Source organism: Lathyrus oleraceus, chromosome 2, assembly GCF_024323335.1.
Source record: "Lathyrus oleraceus cultivar Zhongwan6 chromosome 2, CAAS_Psat_ZW6_1.0, whole genome shotgun sequence".
Classification (NCBI taxonomy): Eukaryota; Viridiplantae; Streptophyta; class Magnoliopsida; order Fabales; family Fabaceae; genus Lathyrus; species Lathyrus oleraceus.
In genome coordinates this window covers 314,530,810-314,545,983 of record NC_066580.1, presented here as the reverse complement: position 1 = coordinate 314,545,983, position 15,174 = coordinate 314,530,810, and positions in this window count along the sequence as shown.

The window sequence follows — 15,174 nt, the reverse complement described above, 5'->3', positions numbered from 1 at the left end:
CATTTGGAACAGTTTGAACTTCAGAATACATGCCACTCCAAGCAATAGTCTAATGGACTCCAGGCGAGCTACAGGGGCAAATGTTTCATAAAAGTCAACTCCTTCAACTTGAGTGTATCCTTTTGCTACCAATCTTGATTTATTTTTAGTAACCACCCCTTGTTCATCAGATTTATTCTTGTAAACCCACTTTGTTCCAATAGAATTTATTCCTTCAGGTCTTGGAACCAGTTCCCATACTTCATTTCTCTTGAATTGGCCTAACTCTTCCTGCATGGCATTGATCCAGAATTCATTAGTTAAGGCTTCTTTGACATTCCTGGTCTCAATCTTGGACACAAAACAGCCATGTGAGATCACTTCCCTTGATCTAGTTATGACCCCTTTATTTGGGTCTCCTATAATGAGATCTTTAGGATGATCCTTCTGAATTCTGATAGAGGGTCCCTTATTAATTTTTTCAGCTTGAGTGAGTTCACTCTCATCACTTTTGTCAGGGAAATCAGCTGGGGCATCATTTAGAGATGTCTCAACATCGTCTGTGACATCCGTCTATTGATCATCAACAACAACATTGATGGATTCCATCATTACTTTTGTTCTGGAATTAAAGACCCTAAATGCTCTGCTGTTTGTTGAGTAACCCAGAAATATTCCTTTAAGATGCAGATGGCCCAATTTTTGATGCCATAGCCTCACTTCTTCTTCTTTGGCTAGAGCACACATTGATGAATAACCAGTTTCTTGAGAACTCCACATATAGCAGTTGTCCTTAGACCTGACTCCTTTCATGATTACTTCATTTTCTTTATTAGTAATCAGACATTCAATTTTTGTGAAGTTTACATATAGACCTTGGTCACACAGTTGACTAATGCTGATTAGGTTTGCAGTCAGTCCTTTAACAAGTAGCACATTGTCAAGGTTAGGGACTCCAGGGCAGTTTAGCTTTCCAATCCCCTTGATTTCACCCTTTTCTCCATCACCAAAGGTTACATAGCTGGTGGCATGAGGATGAAGGTCAATTAGCAAGTTTTTGCTTCCAGTCATGTGTCTGGAGCATCCACTGTCAAAATACCAGTCTTCTTTGGCTGAAACTCTGAAGGAAGTGTGAGCTATTAGGTTAGTAGCACCAGTCCTAGAAACCCACTGTTTTCTGTTGACAGGGATGTGGTGTTTGGGTCTAGGTTGATGATGAGAAGGACTAGGATAGCCATACAACTTAAAGCAGAATGGTTTTATGTGGCCAAATTTTCCACAGTAATGACATCTCCATCTTTGGTGTTTTCCTTTATATTGTCTTTCCTTATGATGTTGTGACACATGATGTGACATCTTTGGTTTGCTACCAGTGTGACTACACTCAGGTTTGGATTCATTGAACCCAAGACCAGACTTGTCTCCTTCCATTTTTCTAGTCTGGAGAATTTTGTCTAAGGTTTCAGATCCATTGTTTAGCATTCTGACATACTTTGTCATCTCATCCAGTTTGGAGTTCAAGAACACTACTTCAGTCTTCAACTTAGAGATGGTATCCAAGTGTTCTGTCTTCTCATCCTCCAGTTGTGTTATCAATTTCTTCTTAATTTCCACTTGTTGACACACTTCTTCACTTCTGTAATACAACTTTATGTAGGTAGTGGCTAACTCATCAAAGGTTACTTCATCATCACTTGAGTCTCCATCAGAACCCCATCTTCCAGTCAAGACAGTCACAAGATTGGCCGACTCCCCTTCTGTTTCACTTTCATCAGACCAAGTAGCAACAAGACTCTTCTTCTGTTTCTTGAGGTAGGTCCCACATTCAACTCTAATATGTCCATACCCATCACATTCATGGCACTGAACTCCTTTTCCTTGTTTGGACTTTTCATCAGATCTTGTTCTTCTTCCAGCATCATTGGACCTACTGATGTCAGATGAGATGTTCTTGACATTAGACTTAGACCCTACATCCATCTTTTTCAGAAGTTTGTTGAACTGTCTCCCCAGTAATGCTACATCATTTGCCAAATCTTCATCAGTATCTTGACCACTTTCTTCCTCTTTCTCTTCAGTGTTTGACATGAAGGCTATGCTTTTGAATTTCTTTTCAAATCTATCACACATTCCTAACTCAAATGTTTGGAGGGATCCAATTAGCTCATCCACTCTTATATTGCAAATGTCTTGAGATTCTTCTATGGCTGTCACTTTCATGGCAAATCTCTTGGGAAGTGACCTGAGTATTTTCCTCACTAGTTTTTCATCTGACATCTTCTCACCCAGGGCTCCTGAGGCATTATCAATTTCAAGGATATTCATATGAAAGTCATGAATATTTTCATCTTCTTTCATCCTCAAATTTTCAAACTTGGTAGTAAGCAACTGCAATCTAGACATCTTCACTCTAGAGGTACCTTCATGAGTGGTTTTGAGAATATTCCAAGCATCTTTAGCCACCTCACAGTTGTTCACCAGTCTGAAGATGTTCTTATCAACCCCATTGAATATAGCATTCAATGCTTTAGAGTTTCTAAGTGTCAGTTTATCCTCCTCCTTGGTCCATTGTTCCTCAGCCTTCTTATAAGTTGTAACTTCTCCTTCCTTAGTAATAACTGGATGTTCCCAACCTGTTAGAACAGCCTTCCAAGCCTTATTATCCAAAGATTTCAGGAAGGCTACCATTCTAGGTTTCTAGTAGTCATAGTTAGATACATCCAGAATTGGTGGTCTGTGAACAGATCCTCTGTCTCTATCCATAGTACCAGAAAGTAATGTCCCTAGATCTCACCCAGAACCAGAGCAGGATGCCTGCTCTGATACCAATTGAAATTCTGGTATCAGATATGAGATGTCGAAGGTAATGTCACGACACTAATATCTGAACAATATAAACAGGATAAAAGATAAAGAACAGTAGTACAAGTGACACAAGCAATTGTTAACCCAGTTCGGTGCAAACTCACCTACGTCTGGGGGCTACCAAGCCAGGAAGGAAATCCACTAAACAAAATTAGTTCAAAGACTCTCAGTAAACAACTTCAAGTTACAGTCTTTTCACCTAATCTCTACCCGTGTGACTTTTATCTAAGAACTCTTAGATAAGAGATCCTACTCACTCCCCCCTAATCACAACAGTGATGTAAAAATAAATATTACAATGAAAGAAGACACTCTTCAAGAACACACACTTGATCTTGCTTAAAAGCTTCAACCAAGTAAACACACACTCATGCTTCAAAGCTTAGAGTGGACAAATTACAACTCAAAAGTCAGTCCAATTCAATCATCAATGGATGAATGAATGGCTCACAATACACACGCTTACACAAGACTAAAACCCTTATTCTCTCTCACTATTTTGTTCGTTATTTCTTGTGTGTTAAAACCAGGTTTCCATGCCCTTTATATAGAAGCGTTTGGCTGGGCTTGGACATCATAAAACCCTAAAACTATTTTCCATTTGTATCTTCTTATGACAACTGATCATATCTCGTTGGAAAATAAATCACCCTGGTTTTAATTACTGATTGAACGGTGCGTTCAATCTTCTCATCAATCACACATAGATTAGCATAAAAAGCGCAATCACAAAATACATAACATTCAGACTGAATATTCTGTATACAGATGTCTTGACATCGGGTCTGACATCTCAGCAAAATCCTGCACAACCTTTATTTAAACATCCTGCAGGAACCTGTTATCTCATGTCAAGACAACACTTGTGACAACTTGTGAAACTCTAGGTTTTACCAAAATTGATGCCAACACATAGAACCAACAATATATTCTATGCTACTGCACAAATGAACAATGGACTATATGTCCTTGATCTTGAAATGCCTATTTATAACATTAATACTAAAAGGATGAAACCTAATGAGTTAAATCCAACTTACCTTTGGCATTGTCGATTAGGCCACATAAATGAGAAACGCATTTCCAAACTCCATAAAGATGGACTCTTGGACTCTTTTGATTATGAATCATATGAGACATGCAGATCTTGTTTAATTGGAAAGATGACAAAGTCTCCATTCACAGGAAAAGGTGAAAGAGCTAATGATCTTTTGACCCTCATACATACTGATGTATGTGGACCACTGAACATACCAGGCAGAGGAGGTTTTCAGTACTTCATCATATTTACTGATGATTTCAGTAGATATGGTTATGTGAATTTAATGAAACACAAATTAGAGTCCTTTGAAAAGTTCAAGGAATTCAAGAATGAAGTACAAAACCAACTAGGTAAGAATATTAAAACTCTTTGATCAGATCGAGGTGGTGAGTATTTAAGCCTAGAGTTTGATGACCATCTGAAAGAGTGTGGGATCCTATCCCAACTTACTCCTCCTGGAACACCCCAATGGAATGGTGTATCTGAGAGAAGAAATTGAACCCTGTTAGGCATGGTACGATCCATGATGAGTCACGCCGATCTTCCAAACTCCTTTTAGGGACATGCACTATTGACAGCAGCTTACACACTTAACCGTGTTCCATCCAAAAAGGTTGAGAAGACACCATATGAGATATGGAGTGGTAAGAAACCACATATGTCTTACATGAAGATTTGGGGTTGCGAAGTCTATGTGAAACAACAAATTTCAACTAAGCTTTAGCCCAAATCTGACAAATTCTTATTTATGGGGTACCCTAAAGAAACAAGAGGGTATTACTTCTACAATCCTTATGAGGGAGAAGTGTTTGTCGCTCGAACTGGAGTTTTCCTAGAAAAGGATTTTATTTCCAAAGGAATCAGTGGGAGGAAAGTAGAGCTTGAAGAAATTCAAGAATCACAAAGCATTGATACACCTATGGAGGAATTAGAGCAGGAAACACAAGTAGTTATGGAAGAGCAACCTGCTCAAGTAGAACAAGACCAACGTAGGTCAAGCAGGATACGTCGCCTACCTGAGAGATATGGATATCTCATAACTGATCAAGGTGATGTATTACTCATGGATCAAGATGAGCCTGTGACCTACTAAGAGGACATAACTGGTCCCGAGTCTGAGAAGTGGCTAGAAGCCATGAAATCTGAAATGGATTCCATGTACACAAACCAAGTTTGGACCTTGGTAGAGCCTCCTGTAGGAGTTAACCCTATAGGATGCAAGTGGGTCTTCAAAAAGAAGACTGACATGGATGGTAAGGTACATACCTATAAGGCAAGACTGGTTGCAAAAGGATATAAACAAATTCATGGGATTTTACTTGTTGTTGCTGCATATCATGATTAGGAAATATGGCAGATGGATGTCAAAACTGCTTTCCTTAATGGGAATCTTCTTGAGGATGTGTACATGACACAGCCTGAAGGATTTGACGTACCAGAAGAAGCCCAAAAGATATGTAAGTTACAAAGATCAATCTATGGATTGAAGCAAGCTTCTAGAAGCTGGAATCTTCGTTTTGATGAAACGGTAAAGCAATATGGATTCATCAAGAATGAAGATGAGCCTTGTGTCTACAAGAAGGTTAGTGAGAGCATGATCGTTTTCCTGGTATTATATGTAGATGACATATTACTCATTGGAAACAATGTCCCTATCCTGAAACAAGTAAAGTCTTGGTTGGGGAAATGCTTTTCTATGAAGGACCTAGGTGAAGCAACCTATATATTAGGAATCAGAATCTATAGAGATAGATCACAAAAACTGCTTGACCTAAGTCAGAGTACGTACATAGACAAAGTGCTGAGACGCTTTAATATGCATGATTCCAAGAAAGGATTCATACTTATGCAACATGGCTTGTGTCTATCAAAAACACAATCCCCTTCAACTATGGAAGAAAGGGATCGCATGAATAAGATTCCATATGCATCTGCAATAGGATCTATCATGTATGCCATGTTATGTACTCGACCAGATGTCTTGTATGCTTTAAATGCAACGAGTAGGTACCAATCTGATCCTGGTGATGCTCATTGGGTAGTTGTCAAGAATATCCTTAAGTATTTGAGAAGGACTAAGGACTCATTCTTGATATGTGGAGGTCGGGAAGAGCTGGTTGTAATTGTATACACCGATGCTAGCTTCCAGACAGATAAGGATGACTTTAGATTGCAATCTGTGTTTTGCTTAAACGGTGGCGCTGTAAGTTGGAAAAGTTCAAAGCAAGATACAGTTGCTGATTCTACAACCGAGGTCGAGTATATTGCTACCTCAAGTGCAGCAAAGGAAGTTGTTTGGATCAAAAAGTTCATTACTGAACTTGGCATAGTTCCTAGCATTGTGGATCCCATTGGTCTTTATTGTGATAACAATGGTGCTATCGCACAAGCTAAGGAACCTAGATCCCACCAACGATCCAAACACATACTTAGGCGTTATCACCTCATTCGAGAGATAATAGATAGAGGAGATGTGAAAATATGCAGAGTACCTACACTTGACAATATTGCTGACCCACTGACAAAGCCTCTTGCGCAACAGAAGCATGATGGCCATACTAGATCTATGGGCATTAAGGGTATGCCTGATTGGCTCTAGTGCTAGTGGAAGATTGTTGGTGTAAGCCCTAGATACCAATATTTTTGGTACTTGTATCAAATTATTTAATAATAATAAAACGCTTTTTCTTTATTATGTTTGTCTGATAAAGTCCCTAGAATAGATAGTCTGTTTAACGTATCAAGTGTGACTTAATCATGAGATCACATTAAACATAAAGACATTATTCCTAAAGTATCCATAGTCGAGCTTTATTGTGAAGTGGGATAACATTAAAGCATTAAGACTATTATGTATATAGACTGATGATCACATCTCATGGATCATGGATAAAGAGTTATCAAGTCTTAAACATAGGTATGAATATTAAGAGTAATATTTATACTGGATTGACCCGCTATGAGAATACTATATAGAATGTTATGCAAAGAGTCATAAGTTATTCTCATGGTGATAATGGTGTATACCACCCTTCGACCTGAAACCACTATGGACCTTAGATGTAGAGTCGAGTGCCTTATTGTTGATCAAACATTGTCCGTAACTGGATGACCATAAAGACAGTTGATGGGTACTCCCTGAAGCATGCTAAGGGACATGAGTGACCTAGATGGAATTTGCCCATCCTGCGTAACAGGATAAATGTCTATGGGCCCAATATTGAACTGGACAAGGATGACACGGTCTACGCCTTGTGTTCAATATAGACATAAGGGCAAAAGGGTAATTGTACACATAAGTATTATCACAAAAGGATTTGTCAGATCACATGACATTTTCGTGTCTTGGGTAACAGTGATGTGTTTCTGGATACCACTCACTGCTTATTATGTTAAATACGTGATTTAATATAATTGCCAATACCGCGAAAACCTACAGGGTCACACACAAAAGGACGGATTAATGAGAGATGGAGTAACTAAGGAATACCGTAATGTACGGTGCACTTAAGTGAATTATAGAACATCGTAAGGTACAGTGTACTTAAGTAGAATACGAAATATGGTAAGGTACCACGCGCTTAAGTGATTTTGGCATATTATAAAATAGGGGCCACATACACTTTAGTGGGCTTTTTTAGCTTGCAGCCCACACAAGTGGTTCTATAAATAGAACCATTGTGTAGAAGCATTTGTGCAATTGCAATTTCATTTCTCTCTCTCTATCTCACTCAAAGTCTTCATTTGTAACAGCTAGCACTGAGATTGAAGGAATCCGTTCGTGTGGACTGAGTAGAGGCGTTGTCATCGTTCAACGTTCGTGATCGCTCCATAGATTTGCATTAAAGGTTACAATCGCCAAAAGAGGTAACGATTCTATCATTGATCATGCCCACTCGTAAGGATCACTAAAGGAGAAATTTTAAATTCCGTTGCATTTTGGATCGCTCTTCTCCTTCAAGCTTTCCCATAGCTTGATGGTTATGAATTGACCGCTACATTAAGAGCATGGTCTACAACCACTAAATACATGGAGACTTATTTCAGAAATCAAGACCAGAACCAAGCAAGAAGGGTAGGAGAGATGAAAAAATAACGAGCCATGCAACATAGAGACTTCAACAACAGAATGACTGAAATGCAAGATCTGTTTTGCCAATAAAATGTGAAAAAGGGACATGTAGATAAATTTATTTCCTTTAAGCGAATTTATAATTTTTAAGACACAATGGAGAGTAATAGCTACTTATAAATACTCTTCCTCTTTGTACTGCTTATCTTATGTTTTCCTGAATAAATGGGTTAGCGACTGTTGTGTCTTTCGGATTTATAATTTGCAACTTTACCAATGAATAAATGAACCAAAAAGAATCGCTGGATAGAAGTTGATCATCATGGAAGTTCTCTTACTGATTGAAATTTAAGGAAGAAAAAGAAAAGCAATTGTCTTTTACTCAATCTCCAGATACCTCAGTTAGTAAGGTTTGAGCCAAATTGTTTCATTGTTTAATTTTTTTTCTTATATTGTGTTTTATAGAATTTACAAAATTTTCTGAATTAGTTTATTGGGTGAAAAAACAAACATTGAGACAACTTTTTGGTTATAATCTCTCAGCCTTTTTAATCCAATCCGGTTTTAATTATACACCATTTGCCCGCCACTTTCAGCCTTAGCCTTTCTTTCGGTGACATAGCCTAATTAATTAGCCCATGATTTAAAATATTAAATATTTTCACCTTCTCTTTGGAGTTAAGTACAATTTTTAGTTCCTTATTGCAGACAAAAGAATAAGTTTGGGGTTGCTCTTAGAAGTGAGAAAAGTTTAAGTTTGGGGTTGGGTACTGTCGCAACCTAAAAAAGGGAATGCGAAAAAACAACCGGCGAAAAAAGAAAAGACAGAAGAGTCGCCACCGTGCGTTATTTATCCCAAAGAAGGGAAAGGAAACGCTCGAAGTAAACCTGGAAAACGGAAAGGAAAAGACAAGGTCTCGCAACCAAATTTCGGGTTCGGGAACCAATTATGCGAAGGGAAGGTATTAGCACCCCTACGCATCCGTAGTACTCTACGGGATCCACTCTTGTTGTTCTCGTCTAAAGGGTGTGGGTTTATCTAATGTACTATTTGCTAAAAGAGGGGTCAAAAGAAAATGACTCGCACAGATGTCGCATCCACTACATACGTATCTCATCTGAATATGAGAATCAGAGTCTTCGTAGCTCGGCTACCTATGGGTTAAAGAGGAGTGTGCTCGCTAAGACATCGCGTCTTATGCCTACGTATCTCATCTGGAATGAGAATCAGAGCAAACCGTAGTTCGGCTACCTACGGGTTTGTTTTGTGTTTTTTAGGTGAACGACGTTACTACGCAATCTACCGGATGCTCGACCTTTGGAGACTTACTCGCCTGTAGTAGAAGGAGTTAACGTGTTCTTAGGAGAAGAAAAATCAATGAGTTTGTTGTGTTTTTAGGAATGCTCATGCAAAAAGGAAGTCTTAGACGAAGGAACCGTGCTACCTAATTGACATGCAAACGGGAGACTATACGAAGCCTAGCAATCCTATGGGGAGACGATCACACCATACAAAACAAACATGCATAAAGTAACCATGCCAACAAGGGGGCTCAAACATACATGGGTAGGGCTTTAGTCAAGAGGGGTCATATCAACCTCGACAAACAAGCCATGGAAGGGTAATCAAACGGGCTCTTAACCACTGACACTGAACGTCAGGGTGAGCAGATCAGAAGGGTAATGAGGATAAGACCTCATAGCTCTTAACCCTGGACAGGGTGAGCTCATGACAAAAAGTGGGGATTCAGAAAGGTGGAACCCTCTCCACTGACTGACCGGACAAAAGATCTTGGGCTTTTGTTCGAAGCATCGACACGTAGTGCAAGCATAAGGAACGACACACTGAATAACAGGGGATTAACTACTAATCCCTTTTATCCGTCAATTGCCTCTTCGGGGAGGTCTTTAGCACTGATGCCTCTTCTTGGAGGTCTTTGGGCACAAAAGTAAACAAACAAAAGAAAACATTGCCTCCTATTGAGGTCTTCCAGCTAAGAAAGTGGTAAAATGCGGGAAAGATAAAGGATCAAGAGATCTACCACACGGATAAAAATCCGAAGTAACAGCAACTAAAGAAACAAGAAACCCAGAGGTCTCTCAAGCTAGCATCATCAAAGAAAGCAAGTCGGCAAAGCAATCAGAATAAATCTCCAAATGGTATCCCACAAATAAAGTGGAATACCAAGCAAGCTATCTCTTCAAGAGTCATGTGAGCCCTCACAAAAACTCAACAAAGAGGTTAGAGAAACAAGATAGGGTGCAATCAAGAGTTGCACCAAACAGAAGAATCATAGCAACAACAGTGTCAAGTGAACAGTGCACGGATGCAATAGAAAGCATGTCATAACGAACACAACACAGATTGGAGAGCAAATAGAAAAAAAGCTATTGTCGCGATCGCTACGGCTTCGCCTAGCGAAGGCTTAGCGAAGCGTCGCTGCAGGCTCGCCTAGCGATGGGCTAGCGAACGCATGCGGGTTTTGGATTCTTCTCTGATAATAGTACGGTTTCAGAAATTAAGTGATCAAACATTCAAGGCATTGTTCTATATATTCATGCATATCTAAACCCCCGGGAAAAACCTAACTATACCCACTCTCCCAGATTCAACCATAATTCCTCACACATTCGAAAATTTCAAATTGAAAGCATAAAGTAATGGAAATAGGGAAAACCTGACTGGAGAGATCGATAGAAATTGAATTGCACTGTTGGTTTGCAGAAAAATCTTAGGGTTTATATGAGAGGGAATTGGTTCTTTGCAGATGAGTTCCCTTCAGTCTCTGGAGGCTGCTCTGAATTCTGTTAGCTCTTCTCTCTTTTGTTCTCTTCTAGGTTTTGTTCCACTGAAACTTTAGAATTTATAACCTGATTTTCGTGGCTTGGTGGGCTCAAATGAGAGGTCCAAGTCCAAGATTCTGCTGTTATATTTTTTCAAAAATAAGTGCGTTTCGCCTAGCGAAGAATTTGCTCGCCTAAAGAGCATGATAGTTCAGATTCGCTAAGCGAACCACGCTGCTCGCCTAGCGAGCATGACAGCTCAGACACAAACTTTTGCTCCTTCGAGATTAGCGTTTTGAATGATGAATAGACCCCATTTGAACATGTTGGAAGTAACTCAAGTCATTCCCTTGTGTTGACTGATCACCCAAATAGAACCCACAAAGTGTCTTGGATGACGTTCAAGCTTCTTGGATCTGATTCTGATTGATATGATGCAATGCAATATGAAATGTTAAATGACCTAAAAATGAATGCATGAATGACGGGGGGAAATTTGAGGTGCTACAGGTACTAGAGAAACTGATAAAAAAAAATTATCAAAAAGAAATGAAGAAGTTAAAATAACTTCAAAAAAAAAAGAGAAAAAAAAGAAAAGCAAAAGAACAAGAACGAAAAAGATTGTCTCTAGTACTAATAGAATAAATAAAAGTTTTATGGAAATCAAATTGATAACACAAGGAAAACTAGGTACCTGTCTCCAAAGATTTAAACATACTCTCTCAAATTATCATAATTTGACATAAGCTCCGCTACAACCTAGAAAGATCTCAAATAGTGTGTGTTTAAACAACTTTGATTTACTCTTTTTAGAAACTTTTCAAATTCAATATAAGATTATTTTGTATGTTAATGGAAAGATTACCTTGTTATTACGAGTGAAATCATAGTGAGATGAGATACAGTTTAAGTATTTGGCATGTCAAAGGTATTTTTCTGAATTTTCTTGATTGAAGTTTAAGGCGAAAATGATTATTAGGTAACAAAAATAAGGAAAGATGATATTCATTGGTTATAGTAGCATTTTCTGTCGATTGAAATGTGCAATTGTAGGCAGGTTACTTGAGGACAAACAACAAATTAAGTTTGGGGTTGTAATGACACTCTGTCATTACATGTTTTTCTTGAATATTGGAAGTGATTTTGTTGAATGTCAATTAAAAGTGTAGCAAAAGTGCCAAGGAATAGCCAAGATTGACCAAGTGAAGAGAATTTAAGAAAATAGCAAAAACCAAGGGAAAAGGGCACAATTGAGTTGCAATTGTGGGCACAGTGAAGTTGCATCGCGCGATACTGGGCATCATTGGCGCGATGGGCTAAAAGTCTGGGTTTTTTCTGACACGTACTGGCGCACTATTTGGCTATAAAAAGGATTTTCTGGTATAGAATTAGGGGTTTTGCGGTTTTCGACTGAAAGTTACAGAAAAATGCACCTGGACGATGATTTTGAGAGCATTGGAAGTCATTGGAGGCCAAACTCTTAAAAGATTTCACATGATATCTTCATCTGATTTGTTTGGTATTTTATTATATTATTATGAGTAACTAAATTACTCTAGATTTGGTTTTGTTTGATGAACTTGTTTTGAACCTGTTGGATCGTATGTTTAATTTGATGTTATATGAATAACTGAAGTTATATTTTTAGTTAATTGCCTTTGTTCGTAATGCTTATTATCTGTGGACGCATTGATTGTATGATTTTAGACAAGTAGGGATTAGTGACCCTAAGCCTATGAGTCTAACATAGGTCATTAATCTACTTATGCCAGTTGAATAGAGATAATATATCTTTAGTAGTGGCATTTGAATTAACATATTGTAACAACGCCTCACTTCACTTATGCCGGTTGAATGGGAATAAGAGACATCCAATAGAAGTTAGTGAATTGTACATCAAAAAATTGGGAATATTCTTGTTAGTTTTCTATGAAAATATAACGAATTTACCATCAATATAAGACATTAAACATCAATAAGGGATAAACAAGGTATTCAAATAATACCTAGTCTCTTTCACGCATTAATTTCAGAACAAGTTAAATTTTCGCAATAAAACTCGAATCCCCATAATCTTTACTTTTAAATTCGCAGAATCGTAACTTTGTTAGATAACAATTCATGTGGATACGATCTTTATTTTTATTACTTCGAGGTTATTTGTACACTTGTCGAGAAGTCATCAATACACATCCAAGTTATTTGAGTAATTTTTTGAAGAACATGGAATTGACCATGAGGTAACTGATCCCTACACCCCTTAACACAATGGAATCAAAGAGAGAAGTAATATGAGCATATTGGATATGTCCAGATGTATGTTGAAACAAAAGAACTTGCCTAAGTCTTTATGGGGTGAAGTAGTCACCACTGTTGCTTATATGCTAAACAGATGCCCTACCAAAAGACTGAAGAACAATGTTCATAAAGAAGTGTGGAGTGGCAAGAAACCATTTGTGAGTCATCTAAAAAGTTTTTGGTTCCATCTGCTATATACATGTTCTTGATGCTAGGAGAAGAAAACTTGATGAAAAGAGTGAACCTATGATTATGGCAGTTTATCACAAACTATAGCATACATATTATTCAATCAAATAAATGGCACGGTCTTGGTGAGCAGAGACATTATGGTTGATGAGAACTCTGCATGGAATTGAGAATCAAATTATACATCCAACAAGGCAATGATGAGCAATAGTTTGTATGAAGAAAGTAGTGAGAAAGATGAGGCTTCAGTTTATGAACCTCAACTCAATGAAACTCTAGTTGTAGAAACAGAAGATCATGAGCATGTAAATGAAGTAGTCCAACAAGATGTAATATCCACATAACAAAGGCCTTAAAGAACCAGAATTACTCCAACTAGACTTTAGGCTTGTGAAGTGGTTGGTAATAATGACGTCACAACAGATGGATACTTGGTTCATTTTATTTTGCTTGCAAAAGCTGAGCATATCAAGTACAATGAGGCTTTGAAGATTAAACAATGGAAAGCAACCATGATAGAAGAACTATAGTTTATAGAAAGAAACAATACACGGGAACTAGTTAAGTTGCCAACAAACACCAAAGTTATTGAAGTAAAAAGAGTGTTCAAGGTGAAGCATTGTCCTGATGGTTCAGTTGTAAGGCATAAGGCATGATTGGTTGCAAAAGGGTTCCTCCAACGAGCATGACTTGACTACTATGAAATGTATGCCCTAGTTGAAAGGCTGGAAACTGTCAAACTTGTGGTTTCCTTAGCATGCAAGTAAGACTGGTCAACATTTCACTTAAATGGACCACTATATGAAGTTGTGTATGTCACTCAACCATCTGGTTTTGTGATACAAGGTGAATAAATAAAAGTATACAAATTCTACAAAGCTCTTTATGGCTTCAAGTAGGCATCTAGGGCATGGAACAAGAAAATTGACTCATGCCTAGTGGAATTGGGATTCACCAAGTGGAAGTCTGAGTATGGTGTATATGTGCAGGCCGTGGCACAATACATAACCATATTCTTCCTATATGTTGATGACCTGCTTGTAATTGGAAAATTTGATGAAATTCAAGGAGATGAAATTCTCTATGGGACTGATTAGCAGATACATGTATGAACCTAGAGTGTCATACATGAAGGCTGCATGGAGACTCCTGAGATATCTAAAAGGATCACTCAATTGTGGAATCCTATTTCCAGAATCAAGTGAAGGCAAAGAGGCACTGATTAACTATTTTTCTGATGTTGATTGGTGTGGAGAAAAAGATGATAGAAGGATCACAACTGGATGTTTCTTTAAAATGTTTGGTGCTCCAATTTCATGGTGTTCAAGGGAGAAATTTGTGATTGCATTGTCCTCGTGTGAAGCATAATACATAACATATTCTTATGTTGCTTGTCAAACCATCTGGATCAAGTCTATGTTCGATGAAATGCATATCCATGTTTTGAAGGACCAAAAATGGTACAGTTACATCAAAGAAAACATGTAAAAGAAATCCTCAAGTGATTTTGGATGCTTTACTCAAATTTTGCGTCTTCCCCTATTGAATCAAATTTGAAACTTGAGAAGAATGGAAATGAGGACAAGATTGATGTCACTTTGTTCAAGAAAATTGTATGCTCCTTGAGGCATGTGTGCAACAATATACCTAATATATGATTCTCTATGGGACTGGTTAGTATATACATGTATAAACCTAGAGTGTCACACATGAAGGCTGCAAGGAGAATCCTGAGATATCTAAAAGTATTACTCAATTGTGGAATCCTATTTCCATAATCAAGTGAAGGCAAAGAGGCACTGGTCAACTATTTTTATGATGTTGATTGGTGTGGAGACAAAGAAGATAGAAGGATCATAATTGGATATTTCTTTCAAGTATTTGGTGCTCTAATTTCATGGTGTTCAAGGGAGCAATTTGTGGTGGCATTGTCCTCATGTGAAGT